We start from the raw sequence: 19,929 nt of genomic DNA on the forward strand, positions 1-19,929 counted from the left end.
AAAAAAAGCCAAATCTAGAAAATAGTCTTAAGTGTAAAGTGCTATTGAATTTTAAGTTTGAAGTATTATATAACTGTGTTATCAATATTTGTGTCTCAGCCAGTACATTTTGTGGGGTGAAAAGCAAGTCATTTACTTTCTGACTTTACTTTTCAGTGTAATATGGTCTACATTTTTATACTGACTTAACATCCTGAATGTTTTTCTCTCTTTTTTTTTTTTCAGATTTTATTGCTCTGACTGAAAGTGTCATATGACTACTGGCTGGAATTAAGGTTGGTGCTCTATTCATATTGATCGTATATAAACTGCAAAATAAAATAAATGCTATCTTGGGTCTTCATATGGCAGGGTTAGAATGTTCATGTGAATTGTGATGGAAAGCTCATATTTTGTAGGAACCGGAATGTATTTCAAATGTTATACAACGTTGGTCACTTATCACAATGTATTTTTGTAATGAATTGAATTGCTTTGGCTTTTTGAATGTTGCACTCATTTTACTTTTCTGAATTTTAATTATGTGAAAATAACTCTAATTCATTCACTTAATTTATAGAGTATTGATAGAAATTCTTCAGAATACTAGCTATTGATCAGTTTTCAAAATTTCAGGAAAATCTTTTAAAAAATCACATAGTACATTTCCAAAGGAGAATAGAGTTGAAAATATACTTATGGATCACAAATTCCAGTTAGTTTGCATTCTATTAAGATGTCAATCCTGTTGTTCTGTTTTCTCATTAACTGGATTTTGTAGGCGACTCAAATCCAGCTTAACTGAAGTTAGAGTAACACTAGACTTAGAGGGCCCCCCAAAAAATCAATAGATTCAGGATGTTATTTATCTTTTCTGTCTTTTTCCCCCTAGAATATGTATTTAGATTTAAAAATAAAATAAAAAGTTAAAGTTTGAATGAAATGATGGCTTTGCTGCTCATAAAAGAGCGAAATGCCAGGTATTGCTAAACCATTTAAATGGGCCTTTGTTTAAAGATTAACAAAAAAGGAAAACATTGACTTTCATTTATGCTTCCATTAACCAGGAATTTTCCCTTTTACAGCCCGTATTTTACTCTTCCCATGGTGGAGTATAACATACAGTAAATATTCACCTTTTCTGTCCTCAAGTCTGACCTCATCCTCACATGCCCATATATACACCTTACACACACTCTAACAAAAAACTGCTGTTGTTTCTCTTTCTCCAGTAGAAAGTAGGGTTTCCTCTCTGAAATTTATGTTGAATGTAGCAAATAGAATATGCTGGAAGCATGCCTAATGATAGTTGTCAACATAATAAAGAAAACAATTTGAAATTTCTACACATGACAACTTAAAATCTACTTACACACTATATTATTTTATTATGTATTGATATTGTTTGGGATTGAAGTCGCTGAAGATGCTCAGCCTGGCTTCCCGTCTTGTTCTCTGTTTTCTGCATTCCTCCTAGTGTGGTATACTCTCACATGTGAAGTTTCTCTTAAGATATTTTGGACTTTTCAAACATTTTTCTACTGCTGATTTCCACCCCATATTCACAACATTTTTTTTTCTTTATGACTCATTTTCTATATGGAGACATTTTTTCTGGGTTTGTGAACATTTAGTGTGTTTGGATAAATTTGTAAGACTTTACTATTTTCAAATAAATATATCAATTATACTAATAAATAAACAAAATATATCTAGAAAGGGATACATTTGAATCTCTGTTTCCAAGTACTTCCGTTTGAGTGAAAAGAGTGTTAAATTAAATTTGACTACCAGTTATCTAAATCACATTTCATAAATGGCTAGGTGTAACAGCCTTTAAAAACTGTATTCACTCTCTAGAAACAGCTGGAGTCTCAATAAAGGATGTTTACATGTACTCAGATTTACTGTTTTCCCCTCCACTATAGCTAAGAACTTTGGATTACAAAAAATAAAGTTTATTTAACAGGAAAAAAATTTATGACATTAGCTGAACCAAGTAACCAATTTTTCTAGAGAGAGACAAGCCCTAATTAGGGATATACGAAATAGGATAGCGGAATTGCCACCATAATACTACATCATTCTTAAGATGTGTATTTTCACAATGCAAAGTCAAATCATGTTATTTCTAGGTGGTAAGTGATGTGTATTTTATAATGCATGATATTTTAGATTATGTGAAATACAATATTATTGAACTTAGGAAATAATTTTAAATCACAAGTCGTTGAGAAAGGGAATCAGAGTAAAGTCCAGAAACTAGAATGGCAAATATAGCACTGATTCTTAACATCTTTTGCTATACTTTCTGCTCTTTGCAAAATATTGATTTTTATGATTCTCCATTTTGTTATGTCATTTTTGCTATGATTAATACTGCTACCCTTATTTTACTGCATTTTCTGTCACTGTTTGTCATGTTTTGGTTTTCAAGAATTGAAATTCTCTAAAAACTTCATTGTAAATCCCAGTTACTTAAAATATGATTTTTTAATGGCTATGTAATATTTTGTCCTATAGTTGTTCTATAATTAATTTCACCATTTATGCATTTTGGGCTATTCAGACTGTTGTTAATATGCTACTGTTATCAATAGCACTGTCTTGAGTATTCTTCTACTAAAATGTTTATATTCACACACACACACACTGAAATTGTGCTTAAAATTCCTGTGTAGAAGTAGAAACATATAGGGGCTGCTGTTATGGTGTAGTCAGTAAAGCCCCTGTTGTAATGCCAACATCTTGTTTGGACGCTGGTCCAAGTCTCAGCTGCTCACTTCCAAGTTCCAGTTCCCTGGTAATGGCCTGGGAAAGCAACAGAGACTGGCCCACTTGCTTGGACCACCGCAGCCACTTGGGAGAACCCTAAGAAGTCCTGGCCCCTGGCTCCAGCCTGAACCTGCCCTTGCCATGGCAGCCATCTGGACAGAGAATCAGTGGACAGAGAAGCTCTTGCTCTGTCTCTTCTTCCTTCTCTGTAACCCTAGCTTTCAAATAAACAAATAAATCTTTGAAAAAAGATGTAAAATCATAATCTAAAGATATTGCTGTATTTGAAGTGACAGATACGTTTCCCAAAATTAATATATTCAGGTGCACTTCAATTGTACGTATGGAGTCAGAGTTTCACAATGCCAATGCTATTATTAGAACAAGGATTTGACTGCTTTTTCTCAATTTGATAAGCAACCAATAGTGCCTCAATTTTTATAATTTAGTATAAAACAGAAAACAGAGGGTTATAAATAAATAGCCACGAATCATTAAAAGTATTAAAGTACCCAGCATAGTTTCCTTTTTTGACAGGCATACTAGGTAATGTTGATTTCACTGGCTGTGTCACTGTCAGACCGGACAAGCTGTTGGATTATGTGCCATTGAAACAATAGAAGAGTTAGAAGCTTTGTGATTTCCTGCTGTAAAAATAGATGACATTGTTAATTAAATTAACTGTGGTTTTCTTGAGAAGTTGAGAACCCTGAGGAATAGAACAAAGGACACCTTTGATAGAGTCCTCAAGCTTACTGGTAGTGGAAATATTGCTTCTAAGTGATAATAAGACACCATGGTTTTTCCCGCAAGGTTTTGAGTGCTATAAGAAGAGAAGATTTAAGATCATTCTATAAATTAGAAAATAATCAAGGTTATACGGCACATAAGCCAATGCTAAATACACAAATGCCTTTTCTCAGTATTTTAAACATATTTATAATATTTTTCTGAATTGTTATTGTCCACTGCTTTGCAAGCCTAATTTTGCAAAATCAGAAGTTAAAAAAATACTATTTTATAAAACTGTTTGCCGTTGTTTATCCACATTTCTTTAAACAATAGTTTTCATTTATCCTTCTCCTAATGCAATCAGTATTTCACATCTGTAAGACCCAAAGTCTAATCCCACCGTACGCCTTCCCCAAAAGAGGAATGACATCTTTGGGATTCACACCTGCTGTTCAGGAATATAATGCTGCACATGAGGCTGTCAGTACCGTAATACTTCCCCTATGTTTGCCACAGCTTTTTACTATTTTGAAGTGTATCTGGAGGTATTGACTGGAGCACCTGTGGTTGAAGTTAGATGAGTTTATGATTTCTTTGATCTAGAATCTTTAAAGAGATGACATTGTGTGATTGAATTAATGACAATTGCATAAAATTTTTTGTTAGAGATCTGATCTTGATCCCTTATTATCCCTTATTTCAGATCAGTATGGATCTTCTATTGCTCTTTTTTTTTTAAAACCTGCCTCTAGGACCTACTTATTTATTTTATTTTTATTTGAAAGGCAGAGTTACAAAGAAGAGGAAAGAGAGAGAGAGAAAGAGGGAAGAGGACAGAGGACCAGAAGGAGATCTGCCATCCACTGGGTCACTTTGCAAATGGCTGCATTATTTTAACTGCTAAGCCAAGCCCTCATACAATGCAATATTTTAAATTAGTCCAAAAATAATATCACTATAAACTTTGTGTGATATAACAGACTTTATTTGATTTTGTTAACAAATCAAGCTTCGCACAGTGAAAGAGTATTATGCATTTTAAAAATAATCTGTATTAGAAGAGTGCTAACAGGATGATCTTAATACCTTGGAAGTATATCTTAGTGCTTTCAGCTTTTCAGAGTCAGCAAAGATCTGACCATCCACTTATTCATATATATAGAGACTCACTCCACTTGCTTATTTTTAATTTATTTCAAAGACAGAGTGAGAGAGAGAGTGAGAGAGAGAGTGAGAGAGATCGATCATCTGTTTACTTATTCCCTCCCCAAATAGACACAACAGCCAGAGACCAAGAGTCAGAAACTCCATTCTGGTGTTCCATGTGAGTGGCAGGGAACAAGTTCCTGAGCCATCTTCTGCTGTCTTTAGAGGTATATGAGTAGGGAATTGTCTCTATGGCACAACAGTAGAACTTAAACTGGTGCTTCTATAGGGGATGCTGTTATCAAAAAAGGTAGCTTAGCTTGCTGTTCCATGCCAGCCCTAACTTTATCATTTTTCTAATGCCACATCAGATAGAATGTTCTATTTCTTCTTCAGTTTGCTTTGTGTTGTTCACACATTTTTTTATAACTGACTGTGCTTCTTCATGTAAGGATTATTTCTGGATATGTCCTATGTTCCTCAGCAGTGCAGGTGCTCTGTGAGGAGGACTGGAGTCCTTATCCTTGTCCCTCCGGCCCCTGTAAAACTGTAGAAAGTGAGCACATAGGAGTTACTTAAGTGATGAATTATCTAGATCCTCCACTGAAAATAGCAATTTTATTTCATGCCTATGACTAAATATAGAGCTATAAATATGTGGATATATGCCGTAGTTAATTATTAGTAACTGCATTCTCACCTTTGGTGATGGAGCACGTTAAGCAAAAAAGAGAGCTTTAAATAATGATCACTCAGTAAAACTTCCAAATAGCAATAATCATTAGATTGAATTTGAGGAATTTAGAAAAATAGGGCCTCAGTAACATATATACTGAGCTGCATATAAGAATGTAAGAAAATGATAAAAAAAGAATTTTTATTGGATTGGCTTATCATACAAAGTGACCTCAAGATTCTTGAAAGATTTATTGAATGCCCAATTATCTGTTTACCCTTTACAGAGAAATACAAAGCTACTAGAATCACATTTCAAACTGGAAACACCAGTTAGACCTAGGATAGCTTGTTTTCTCTTGTGTAGATTTCAGAAATCTGAAGCCTCATAAATATGTGTTTTCTTCCATTTTTTAAAGTAACCCTTTTCTGTTAAACACATTACTATTAAGGAATTAGCTAAGAGTAGGATTCAGAATGGGAGAGATGAGAGAAGGGTGAAGTAGGGTGTCAAGCAAACTTGCTATCATTTCTTATCTCCTCCTTGGGAACATATTTCTGCAACGGTTCCTGTATTTTGACAATCATGAAAAATAATGTCCCCCATTTGAAAATGTATTTATTTTGCTTAAAGAGGAGAGAGAGAGATCTTCCATCTGTTGGTTCCCTGTCGAGATCCAGAGCTGAACCAAACAGAAGACAGTAACCTGGAGCTCCATAGGTTTTCCATAGTTGTACAGGAACCCAACTATTTAAGACATTTCCTGCTGACTACCAGGATGCTTCTTAGCAGAAAGCTGGATTGGAGACATAGTAGGCACTGTGATGGGATGAAGGTATCCTAAGCATTGTCTTAGCTGCTGTGCTAAGTCCCCACCCCTTGGCAGAGTCATTACTGAGGAAGGAGCCTTGTTCGAACAACAGAAAACAAATCTGAAAGCACCTTAGCACTGGAAGCATCTTAAGGACAATGTTGGATCTATCATTTCCCTTGTGAGAAGTGAATATTGTAGCTGGATCCTTGCTTCTTATCTGAATGTATTATCAAATGGTTACTACAGACCACCTTGTGGATATGCTTTTATAAATGCTGATGAAATCAGTGCTGTGAAGTTAATTCACTGACTAGCTAATCTTTATTCATTTTCTGGAATCATTTGAAAGAAAAAGCATAACAAAGCATATATTTTCAGACTATTTACATAATTGAAGAATATTATTAATTAAATTCAGCCTTTATTTCTTAAGAGCAAAGTTTGGAATATTTTAAAACAAACATATTTCCTTCTTATGTAAAAAGTAGTTTAGTCATTTAGAAGTCCTTTATATTTCACTCATGCACAATAAAGAATTTCTGTCATCAAAAGGGAGATGCTTCCTTATTCTTTCTCACTTCTATAAACTGACAAAAGATGGTATTTTTATCAGTAATTTATCTCATAATGGAAAATTATCAATTTTGTAACTTAAGCACAAATATAACATATACCATGCATGTAAATGTTTGTGATGGATGGATGAATGGATGGATTGGAAGACAGGTGCTGAACAGATAGGTGACAGCTACTCAGATGGATGACAGATAAATAGAGGATAAGTAGATAATGAGAGAGAGGAAGGAGAAAGAAAGATGATTTCTGGTTTGGTATAGTTTGTCAATAAATAATAGTGGGGCTTCACTGGGAGCACATTTTCAGGTTCATTCTTTTTGACATGGGTGAAATCATCTGTGTTTTCAAAAAAAAATCCCTTCCAGTTATTCAGTAACATGAAAGCATTCATTGCAAGGTCATCTGTGATCACAAATTGATTTGGATTTTGTTTACTACGTATTATTTACTGTCAGATATGTGTTATTCTAATGCCATTGATTTGTTTACATTTCTTTCTCTCACTTCAAATGTAGTGAGAAAAAGAGACCAAATACATTATAGGCATATAGCTATCTATGAATTCTTATGTATTCCCTCTCTTTCTTCTCTCTCTCCTCCCATTATTCCTCTCTGTAAATGTCATATGCCTATCAAACAAAGCTTATGATTCAAAAATGAAGTGATCGTTTTAAAAAACATTAATCTTTATATGTAAATATGTATGGTAAATTTCAAGCACTATTGTCCTCATTTCTGAACAGAGAAATACAGTCAATAATCTAAACATGATTATTAGAATAGATTATTTTTGTAAGCATGAATGCTCTTAAAATCTAGAGAAATGTATTTTGATGGGATTACAGAAAGACACATTTTCCCAAATATTATTATGTGCTTATACTGTGCATGTGTGCATTATTTAGTAATAAGTAATAAGATTTTGATATTCAGCATGGCAAACAAGAGATTCATCTTGATCTTTTGTCTGAAGAAGTTTCAGCCATAGGATGGAAATGTTTCTTTCAGTTTTTCCTCAAACCTCTTGCTGTGTTAGTATCCTGCTACAAGTCTGTCTGGTACATAGCCAAGGTGCAGGTACTATTAAGTAGCAGCTACCAGGGATATCAGCCCCAGGGGAAAAAAATAAAACAGCAAGGAGCAGTGATTTTTAGAACGTGCGACCATGAAGGAACAAAGGATTTATTTCTGGGACCATTGGTGACAGTAAGATTGTTAAGTATTTGCTCTTGCAGTTGTAATTTTTATTTACTGTCATGATTTATTTCTTAGGTTAACTACTTGATAAACTTGGAACTAAGGAAAATTGAGTCAGCAAGCAGGATATTTGACTTCAGTAATTAACTCAGTAGATTAGAATCCTTTAAAACTTTACTATGACTTTGCAATATCTCTTGAGGGCTCTGAGTCCTAATTTAAAGCTTCTGGGTTCTGATATCACAGAGACAGAGGACTGTATACTTGGGAGAGCACTTGGAGTTTTCTATTTGCTTTGTATATTTGGAAATTAAGGTAAAAATCTTTGGCTGTTAGTGGTAAACTTGAGGTTTATATGGAAGCAACCACCAGAAAGAAATTGCAAACACATATATATACAGATGAGGCTATATTGCCTTTTCACTGGAGTGTAATTACCTGTTCCTCTGTTTCAAAAATGTTGTACAACATAAAAAATGCATTTGTTCCACTTTAATAATTTATAAGATCCCTTGAAAGATTATATGCTACTTGAATAGCATGCATCTACTAGAAATATAAACCCCCCAGTGGAGTTAAGCAGTTTTTGCTGTCAAGCACCTTCCTTCTTCTCCATCATACACAAGTCTACTGCCTTCCTTTACTCTCCAAAGACTAAGCAAATATTTGTCAATTTTCATAATTTCTCCTCTTTGGACAGTTGTGATAAACTTTCCTGGTGCATACAACTGAAGTTCTCTGTCTTGGAGGGAGGCTCAGGTGTACAGCACATCGGAGTCTGCCTCTTCTTCCTTTCCTTTTGTATCAGTCTTCCACGTGTTTCTTTTCGTAGGTACTTTGAGCCACTTTTATGTGTATGTGTGTATTTTTAACTGAGCAGAAACCAAGTTCGTCATGAGGTCAGGCACATTGTCTCTATGAACAGAGGATAGCTATACAGAGCTTAGGGGTGTGGATGAGTCAACAGCGTCCTCTAATAAGAGTACACTTTTATGGTAGGTTTTGTGAAAAGGAGAAGTAAACACTGGTATCTCAGCACATAGGAACTAAAATGTTCCAATTAGCACTCTTGATAGCTGTATTTATTTTATTTTGTGTTAATATTACAGATCTTGGGATGGATGTTTGTTCAATAGGTTAAGGTGCCAATTGGGATATTTGCCTTTTGTACTACAGAACCTGGATTGGAGAGTTCTGATTCCAACTCCAGATTCCTGCTATTGTAAGCTCTGTAAGGCACCAGAGGGTATCTCAAGAAGTTGTCTCAGCTCAAGAAGTTGGTTCCCTGCCATCCACCAGGATTCACTGAATGAAGTTCCCAGCCCTGGGCTTCAGTTTCCAGAACAGGCATTGCAGGCATGTGGGAAGTGAATCAATGGATGGGGGTCCACTCACTGTCAGCTCCTTTTCCTTTGTCTCTCAAATTAGACTGTGTGTATGTGTGTGCACAAATATAACTAAATGCAAAACAAATGGTAGAATTATTATATCTTTATTAAAATTTCAGATAGGCAAATTGGAGTGTTACTCCTTTTAAATCCTTTGTTTAGTATTTAAAAGGGCTTCATTACAGCAAAAAAGATTAATTGGAATAGAAGTTGTCAGAGAAATACAATGAAAAATAAAATCTTTTACATCCCTTAAATCCTCTGCAAGGATGGTAGAAAAGGAAAACATTTTTTAAATCAAAGAAGTATTAATATGAATGTGATGCACATAACAAGCAAGCGACTAAAAGACTGTAAAGGCAAAATGAAATTTTGCTTTTTAAACACCACACAAACCCAGCCCACTGCAAGGTACAGAAAGCTAGTTCTCAAGCAGAGACTCAGTTCACATGTAATTTTGTGATCTTCTGTGTTTGGTAACCCGGAGAGAAAATTTGTCCCTACTCCATGACTGCATGACTCACGTCTCCTCTATGAGCTGTGCAGCTCGAGCAGAGCACACTAGTCCTGCGGCACAGGGGAAATAGGGGGACTATCTCCCTTGGTGCTGTGAGACTGACAAGAGGGGTGTTTTGCCATTATAAAAATTTGCATTCATTTGAAAGGATAGAGAAATCCTAAAGAAAATGTAGAAAACTCTACCCTTTTCATGTGGGATACATGAACCTCTTAAGTTGTAATTTGTATTTGCTTTTGTAATGTAAGTGCATTAGATATTTCTCAAAGGAAGAGTCAAGGTTTGCTTTTTTGTTTCTCTGGATATATTGTTAAGTATATTAGTCTCAGAGACAAAAAAAACTTTGAAATAAAAAATGTTCAAATCATAACTACTTCTTTGTAGACATAGAAACCTGATTACAGGGTAAATTTTGGGGGACAATACTCTTGTGATTGGCCCTTGAAAGGAAGGCGGGTCTCCTTAGAGAATGCAGGATGAACAACATTAAAAAGAACTTAAATTACTACTTGAAATGTGTTTGGGGCTAGACATTTGCAGCTTTCTGGTGCATTTAACCTAAATCTGCTCCCATACAAGATCTCCAGTGTTCATTCAGATGTTAATGCTTGGCCATCTGCCCTTTTAATTTTTTTTTCAAACAAGAACAAGCTGAAGGTCTTGTGACCCTAATTACAGCAATTATGAGCTTTCTGGCAGTAATCACTCAGGGTGCACCCAGAGTGGGCATCTGCTGATGATAAATAGATCTAAAGATTACTAAAGACAGCCCACACTATGAAACATCCAAAGTTATAGACAGATAAATCCATATGCTCTAATAAGAGCACATTTCCCCCCATTTGTGCCTTTAAGTTCTTCAAAATTTAATAGAGACAGTTTAGCATGTTCAGTGTGTGTGTGTGTGTGTGTGTGTGTGTGTGTGTGTGTGTGTGTGTGCAATATAGCCAGAATTTTAAAAAATGTGGGCGGAAATGTTGTAATGATTACTGATAATGAAGCTGCAGCCTTTACCTGCACAGATTTTAGTCTTTTAGTCTCTCTTCAAGGACATGAAAGTCACGGGGGCTGAGTCTTCCAGGCAGAAGCATTACTTTGCATTATTTTAGTTTGTTTCACTAATTTAGATTTTAAGAACTAATTTGTAATGCTAGGATTGTTAAGGAAAACAGTCTTCAGGACACGTAGGAGCCTTCTGAGAATCACTATTTGGTAAGGCAAATTATTTTCCCTTTTATAAGGCCATATGCTTCTTAAAAGATTTATGTTTCATAGGATTTTTTAACAGTGCTATTTACCTTGCTCCCTATACCTCAACTTTTCATATTGTAGAGTACTTATAACTTTAAATTTCATGGATTTACTTCTAGTGTTTCTCAGCTCACTCAGTAAGTTCTGCATGAAACTGACCACTTTGAATTGCCACTTGGATATGTATGTGGCAGTATCTTTTTGGTGTCATTGGTTGGTTTAACCCATTGGGTTTTTTTTTTAGTTATCTTTTTTTTTATTAATTATTTTGCATTATGTGACAGTTTCATAGGCTCTGGGAATTCCCCCACCCCTCCCCACGCCCCTCCCCCCTGGTGGATTCCTCCACCTTGATGCAGTATTACAGTTCAAATTCAATCAAGATTCTTTCCTTGCAAACGTATACCAAGCATAGAGTCCAGCTACTTATTGTCCAGATGGGTTGAACAGTTTCTTGGGGAGACCATTTCTGGTCCAAAGTTAGAGCTGGTAGAATATCATCCCAGTCAATTAAGAGTCCCAATATAACATCAACAACAATTTGCAACATTATGGAATTGACATGGTTTTGAGTAACCAGTATGTAAAAAAAAAAAAAAAAAAAGCAAGTTCTTAACCACAACCTAGGATTAGCTCACTGACATTTCAATTTTAGTTTATATACAGGACCGGCTGCTATATACCTTAAAATGGCTATAAGGTACCATTCAGCTGTCTCGTGTCTATTTCATTTTAGTATTTAGCCATTTGTTGTGTTGAAGTATAATTTTGCTGATCTTGGCAGATTTTAGGATAATCTAGACTGGCTTGTAACTCTAACTAGACATTTGTCGACAATTAAGGTGCAGAACATTTTTTTGGGGGGCTGTGCAGGAAAATCCTCAACACCATGGTGAGGAGTGACTAATCTTTGTGTCCCACCCAGCGAGGCATGGGCCAATCCACGCCAGCTCTTTCCTGTCAGATTCCAAGCTCTACTTTTTGTTGTTTGTCTATTTATTTTAGGTTTTTTTAGTTTGTATGATTGTTTGCTGTGAGGGGTTTTCGGAGCGATCCCGATGGTCATTGCGAGGGAGAGTGGGGGTCCAGAGTTTGTGAACTGAGTGTTATGCCAGCTTGCTTCCAAGGTTAACTTTAGAGCTTCTCATGATTTCCTATTTTAGTATTTAGACAAGCTGCACTTCCATTCTGAATTAAATGGCTCTAAATGAATTGTTTAATCATAAAACCTATGCTTTCTTGACCAGCACTCTCTGCCCTGGGTGCTGCAAGAGAACATGAAAAGTGTAGGCTCACTCAGCTGTGATGTATCTGTGTACATGTATTTTACAACACAAATATATAGTGCACTGAAGTATAATGTGTTTGCTGAATGAGTCATCCTCATTTTAGACAATTTTAAAATGAATGAATTAGTAGATTTTTGGCAGTCACACCTGTCATCTCTTTGCCAGTTCCCTACTCTTTTTAGGGGTATTACTAGAAACTGACAGATAATGCAGTTTGACTGGATTGTAGCTTTTTTTCCTCTTGCTTTTATCTGTATGTCTTCATGCTTTCTCCTTACTTCTTTCAAATTCCTTGATCTTTCAAAAAAATAAAAGCTGCCTTAGCTGAAGGATATCTCTGCCTTTTAACTTCCTAGAAAAAAGAACAGGAATGGGAGTGCAGGGTTGGAAGTCTGTCTACAACTCCCCTACGCCTTTTAAAACACAACATTGGAACTGCAGGAAATTGGGAGTTTAAAATCAGTGTTTTACATAGCCATATCTATATTATGTTTCAAATGAAAAGCTTTGAATTCCGAATTCCATAATTATTGTTTTCATAGGTACTAGAACTTCTATAATAATATTTTATCCAGTAAAGTGGGAAAAATAAATGTATGATAATGTAGTTCAAATTTGTAGGATATCTTATCCATTAGATGATGAATCACACACAAAAGTTTCTGGAAAGGCCATTTGTGCTTGGACTTTTGGCTCAACATGTTGTTTTAGAAAGTAAAATTCACCTAATAGTATGATCTTTCACTTTTCAAAGATGTATCAATTTGCATTTGAAATGCAGAGTTACACAGTGAGAAGGAGAGACAGAGAGAGATCTTACATCTGATGGTTCAGCCCCCAGATGGCTACAACAGCAGAGGCTAAGCTGTTTTGAAGCCAGAAGCCAGAAGCTTCTCCTGGCTATTCCACATGGATGCAGGGCCACAATGACTTGGGCAGGTGAATTATCAGGAAGCTAGATTGGAAGTGGAGCAGGTGAGACTCAAAGCAGTACCCGTGTGGAATGCTGGCAATGCAGTACAATAGGCATTGGCTTGGCCTACTGTACCATCATAGTGCTGAACCCTGATATTTCACTTTTTAAACAATAGTAAATCATATAATAAGCCATTTCTCTTTCTGGGTGTAGAATCAGATAATTTCTTTTAGCAGTGTTTTTACCAATGTCCCAGTATAAATGACACAAGGTGATTGATTTTACCAACTGCATCTTAATTGTAACATGTGAGAAGCATCAAGAGTAACATGCATACCAAAGAGCAAATCAGACAACACAGTTCATGCAACTTTGGGTAAAAGCCGAAGTCAGGGGTGTTGTAAACATGGCCTGAGAATCAACCTTACAGTTCTCACAGAGCAGCATTTTTCACTTGCCAATTAAAGTAGCAGAAGAGCAGGGGAAGAAAGTGATCGGGAAGAAGTCTGAAAGACTCAGATACGTACACCCTGAATGAGGGTGAAGTGAGCTGCTGATTCGTAAATCTCAGCTGGAGGGAAATATCTTATGTGTTAGAAAATCTTCACAATAAACTTTTTTTTTTTAGGAGCTATAAACTTTATTTTTTTAATTATTTATTATTTAACTTCATTAATTACATTGTATTATGTGACACAGTTACATAGATACTTGGGTTCTCCCTCCCCCCCCAAACCCTCCCACCATGGTGGATTCCTCCACCTTGTTGCATAACCACAGCTCAAGTTCAGTTGAGACACAATAAACTTTTAAAATAACCTGTGAAGGTTCTCTGATTATATTCTGAGCTGCATGATTCAGGGTCACTGATTGAGAGATCAAGTCAATATATAAATTAGTTTCAAAATCATTGATGTATTTTAGGAGGCCTACAGTGTTATTTTCTGTAATTCTGCAGTCATGGCCTAGGATATAAATCCAGGACATTGGTTTTAACAAAGTTATTAATTAGGCTGCTTTTCAAAGCTCTACCTGGAATTTAGTTTTTGTTTTATTAACCATTGGTGCAACCTTAAATTTTCCTCTTTCAGGAAACCTATCAGTTGATGCTACTTTCCCTTCAGTAATAACAGTGGGCCAACACATAGCTTGTGGACAGGAAACCGAGACCAGTGAATCAAAGAGGCATTGGTTTATTGCACCCCACAATTATCCATAACAAAATAAGTGTAGTTGTGACTTTTGAACTGACAGTTCCTTTTCCTGTTTGTGACTGCCTGAAGCAGGTCTTCAGATACAATATGTGGCATACTTAAAAGTCTGCTAAGGTACAAATTAAATTGTCATGTGTAGGCATCCTAAATTAATTGATAATGGTAAGTAGTCATTCAGTTTAATATTTTGCAATCTTTGGTCCTTTTATTCCCTGTTTTATTTTTTGTTGAAAATCAGTGCTTAAAGTATCAGTTGCTTAGAATTAATGTTTGCTTCATGAGGCTTGGTTTCTGCAGGGTGAATTCCCATCAACGCTCCAAGTCTAATATGTCGCAATATTTCCGTTAATGCCCATTCCCTAATCAAAACCCTTATCATTGTTGTTATCATTTGTTTTTTAGTATTAATCAGACTGTTAGTTCCTTGAAACCGGAGGCCATATACATGTCATTACAGTTGTCTCACTGTGTGATACAGCCATTGTTGATTATTGTTGGTATTCTGGTACCTTTTGGGTCCCTCACTATTATTCTGCTGAGCATTCTCTTTCCGAGTGCCCTGTTCTCTTTCTGCCCAGACCTTCTGCCTCTCAGAAGCTGGGCGTAGCACCACACCCCACTTGTTCTCCGCATCTTAGAGGAGCCACTTCTTCCTCCACTTTGGAGTTCCTGCCAGACTTAGTGGTCAAGCAAACCACAGTGCTTTACCCTTAAGGAGCTTGGTAAATAAGCAAATATCGCTTCAAACAGCAGAAGAGGAATCAACAGACCTGTTTGGTTCCATGTGGCATTTTAGTCGTTTGTTTTCTGTCTTGCTGGGTGGTCTGATCAAGGCTTGAAGTGTGATAGATATCCAGATTTGTCTCCCAGGGTTTAGTGTTAACTATTTAACATTGTTTATACTCAAAGCATAGCTTTTATTTAAAAAAAAAATCTATTTTGAAAGCCTATGACTAACTATGATACACATAAAAAGATATTAACAGAAATGAAAGTGTCCTTCAAAACTGTTTATTTAGGACTTCCCACATTTCAAAGGACAAAAGTTAGGCTGTTTGCCTCACCAATGACTGGTAATAATTTTATTTTCTCCCATTTGCTAAATTTTCAAAGCTAATTTGGGGTTATTAAAAAAATACAGGGAAACAGTTTAATGCATCAAAGGCTGCAGATTGTAGTGTGCATAAATGTTGTCTCACTTCTTATTTTAGAATTCGAGAGACGTTGGCATGGAAACCACAAGAAGGCACTTTAGATGCTCAGTAATACAGAAAAGCTTTCATTCTGAAGGCCATGGTTCACTTTTGTATCTTTATTTAGGATCTGTTTTAATACTTATTTCTATAAAATTTTAGAAATATGCAGTTTATCCACAAACAGCAGGAAGCAGGTTCTTCAACATATATATTTTTAAAGGCTTGTAATATTGCCGGACAATTGTATGGAGATAGGCAGTATCACAATTTAACTTTCTTGAGAAATAAACAATATGATTTACTGTATAAAAATATACATTGTGGACTCGTATGGACCTAAGGTCAGAATGCTAATGCTTAGCTTTGTGGCAGTTGCTGTGTTAATAATGTCCAAAATGAGGTTGGAAACTCACAGTACTAATCAGTGGAAACACTGAAGTAACATATATAATGCTCTATATATTGTATTAGCAGGTAATCTATGTAATGGACTTGGTAATATACACATTAATCAACTTTCATTGTTATATATAAGAGAGAGGATAGTGGGCTAAAGAGAAATTCAAGAAGCTGTTTTGGTTGAAAAAGCTTTCCTGACACCGGCTCTTAATCTTTGTGTGTTTTTCCTGAACATTGTAAAACGATTATGTCTCAAGACTTCTGTGAGCTAGCTTCTGTGGGTTAAAGCATGCATGAGAAAGAGTTTCATATTCATCTTTGTGCTATTTTATTACAACCAGACCTCTCTTAGCCCGTGATAATTAGTGATTATCAACATCTTTTTGACTCCTGAGACCGGTGTTCAATTTTTGCCTCTTGGGCTGTTTATATAACCCTGAAAATAAATCTCAAATCTCAAGGACTGGGTTTTCTTGTATATGAATTAAATGGAGATGAGTCACATTGTTTCTAATGCATATTCCAGATTTCTCATACTTTTCATATGTTTCACATAAGATATTTGAAACAAAATAGATTCTTTCCCATCATGTACCATGCTGAACCTGCTGTCTCTGCAGATGTGCCTGGAAGCTATCCGAGTTTTACCAGTGACCTTCATTAAATGGATTAGTCAAGGATTTTTTACAATTTAGAATCTGAAAATTCGACAAACTTGATAATACTGGCTTTCCATAAACCTCCTGCAAATAAGTGTTGATTATTTCTAATCTCTTTTAGAAAGCACAAAAATCAACTCTCTATGTCTGTTTAGGAATTTTTTGCTTAAACTTTTACCAAGGCATAAAGTAGGCATATAATGGGCATATTTAATACTAAAATAATCAAATAATGTAAGTTAAGATTAATAAATAACAGCAACAACTTTATTTTATAAAATTCGTGGAATCTAATCATGGTTTTAATAGTATAGCAGAAAAATTCCAAGATAAGCTTGGGAAATTCCATTAAGTAAAAATCCTGTTTTTTTTTTTTATGGTACATTCTAAAATGTAGATTCACATAGAATTCTGTATGCTTAGAGACTATACAAATAAGTTTGTCTAAACTGTTGCTTCCTATATAAACTTGATAGTTTTCTTTCTCTTCTCCGAAAAAAAGTCTGGGGAAAAAATCCTCACTAGGATCTGCTTAGTTCCATTTCCTGCCCTATTTCTTTTCTTGTGGTTGCTGGGCTCCAGCCAATTCTATTTTTGCATTTATTTTCCCCCATTAAATTCTGGTTATTATTTTTTTCTGGGTAGAAGAATTTTTGTGTTTGTCACTTTGTCAAAATGAAATTCTCACATTATGATTTTCTTACTTTCAAATCTTAAAAAGCAGCACAGAAGGGTAGATCTACATAATTCTACATTTTTGTGGGCTTTAAATAAAACCGCATAATTGAGAAAGTATTTTCAACTAGCAGAATATTGGGAAAGCCCGATAACTTTTTTTTTTTTTTTGTATCTCATGCTGTGGAATTCAGCAGTCAGTGTGGTGCAGCTGTGGTTTAAAAGAGAACACTAGGAGTCTAGGAGGTGAACTCATGAAACTCAGAAGGCTGAGAAATGAAATAGTGATGATCTACAAAAAGTACACAGCACATTTCACTAAATGGGGACCTGGTAAACCTGAGAGCGGTGGGAAATCCTTGAAGAGCACTATCCACAGGAGAGCACGGAGAGCAGGGTATGAGTGAGGACAAAATGGTTCTCAGGCTTTAGTTTAGGGTTTTGTGTGTTTTTTTGGAATACATGTTTGGAGCATTCTAGACTTGTATAGCTGAGACATAAGAGCATTTACTGTTCAGGATGTGAGCATTTACGCATTTAAAAGAGCAAGGATTCTCCCACGGGCAAATGTCTTTGTCCCCTATTTGTTCGCTGTATGTTGAAAAATAACCACAAAGTACTTTAGAATTCATAAGAATTGCCTTCGGAGGAAAAGATTTTTGTTACAGAAGCATAAGCTAACCTATGTTTTGACCATTTCTATCATCCTGAAAGTGAAAAAAGGAAATATTACTATAACAAAAATTGTAACGAAGTCCGTGGCTGTTTTCTGATGATGAGCTGAGTGTGTTCGAAAAGTTTCACTACAGATCTGAGGTGTAGAATATGCACACCTGTTTCTGAAACCCATTTAGATTTTGGATGGGATAGAGTATGGATCTTCAAAGCTGATTGATGTCAAAACTGACAAATACTTTCTCTTTTCTCTGACAATTGTATTAGGAATTCTGTGAATGTATGAATATAGAGGTAACTAATGGAAACACTTCAGTAAATTCTAGATGCACATCTGGATTTTTTTATACTAATTAGTGGCTTAGGGGGAGGAGTCTTACTAAAGTTACGGGTTGAAATTACCCCAGTTTCTCGTCACAGCTCTTATGCCTCATATCTGTTAGGCATCCTTCCTACATCACTTTGTGAAAAACAAATTGTATCTGTCAACTACTCTGTTTTATTTCCTCCATAGCTTATACATTATTGATGTGTCTTTTATGTTTTGTATTTTATTAACATTTTGATTTCCATATGTTCGTGGGGATAGAGATATTTTCTGTTTTCATCACTGATAAATTCCTAACTCCTAACTCATTTTTGGCATGTAATAAGTGCTTGATAATATTTATTAAAGGAATAAACCCAATCATTATTTTCTTTCTTTTTTTAAAGATAGTATTATTATTATTATTATTATTATTATTATTATTATTAGAGAGGCAGATTTACATAGAGAAGGAGAGACAGAGAGAAAGACCTTCCATCCACTGGTTCCCTCCTCAAGTGCTTGCAATGGTGGGAGCTGAGCTGATTCAAAACCAGGAACCTGGAGTCTCTTTCAATTCTCTCACATGGTTGCAGGGTCCCAAGATCCTGGGCCATCCTCTACTGCATTATTAGGTCACAAGCTGGAAGCTGGAAGAGAAGTGGAGAAGCCTGTACATGAATCTGCACCCATATTGGATCCTAGTGTTTGCAAGGCAAGGATTTAGCCACTAGACTAGAGCCCTGGACTCAGTCACTATTTTCATTGACCAGCCTTTGCTTTTCCCTTTCAAAAACTTACACTCTGCTTCTTTCTCTTAAACTCCCCACAATTCCAATCCTAGTAATAGCTTTTGTTTCACTACAATAATGTTATTACTTGACTAAAGAACCATCTCTTCTAGATCTTTCTCATCTGTTTAGTAGAAAACCTGATTAGCTGTGGTTTCCTGGATTTGAAGACTCTAAATATACATTTTCTATGAACTTTTTAGTGCTTCCCTTACATATCTTTAATATTTTTAACTCTTTGGAAAGCAGATTCACATCTTTAGCCATTATTTCTAGAGAAAACTAATTAATTACATTTCCTAAAGAATCACTGTATATGAACTAAGTGTAAGGTGGTGTTGCCTTCCAAAATGGAATTTGCTGTAGCATAGATAAGAACTAAGTAGGGTTTAAGAGGCGTACGGTGACATGAATGATACATCAACAGTGGTCAAAGGTAATGAGAACATCAAATCTTTCTTGTTACAGTAGGAAAGGAATTGCATATTGAAAGGAAATAAGAAACCATGAGGATGAAAATCTGTGACCAAGATTTCATTTAACTAACAGGTTAGTCAGTCTAAACCAATTCAATACACAATCATCAAACAGTTGGATATGTGACTTAATAAAGAGGTTGTGATTGAACTTGTTGGCAGAGGAGCATTGGTGTTAGGGAGGAAAGCATTTCTTCCCTGTGAAGATCATCAAACTGTATCAATCAACACTAAACCTGTATCAATTAACACTGAAACTATTATTCAACAGGAAAAACGTT

The 19,929-nt window shown here is 35.6% G+C and overlaps 1 protein-coding gene across 4 annotated transcripts in view; it reads left to right on the plus strand.

Moving 5' to 3' along the window:
- The first annotated feature begins 222 nt into the window (after window positions 1-222).
- The window catches only part of MAP2 (microtubule associated protein 2), a 210,951-nt gene continuing 191,244 nt past the window's right edge, over window positions 223-19,929 (plus strand). For all 4 annotated transcript variants that reach the window (XM_036493175.2, XM_036493202.2, XM_036493203.2 and 1 more), the window contains exon 1: window positions 223-275. The gene's annotated coding sequence lies outside the window, so the exon portion shown is untranslated. The remainder of the gene's footprint in view (window positions 276-19,929) is intronic.

This window comes from Ochotona princeps, chromosome 5 (genome assembly GCF_030435755.1).
Source record: "Ochotona princeps isolate mOchPri1 chromosome 5, mOchPri1.hap1, whole genome shotgun sequence".
NCBI lineage: Eukaryota > Metazoa > Chordata > Mammalia > Lagomorpha > Ochotonidae > Ochotona > Ochotona princeps.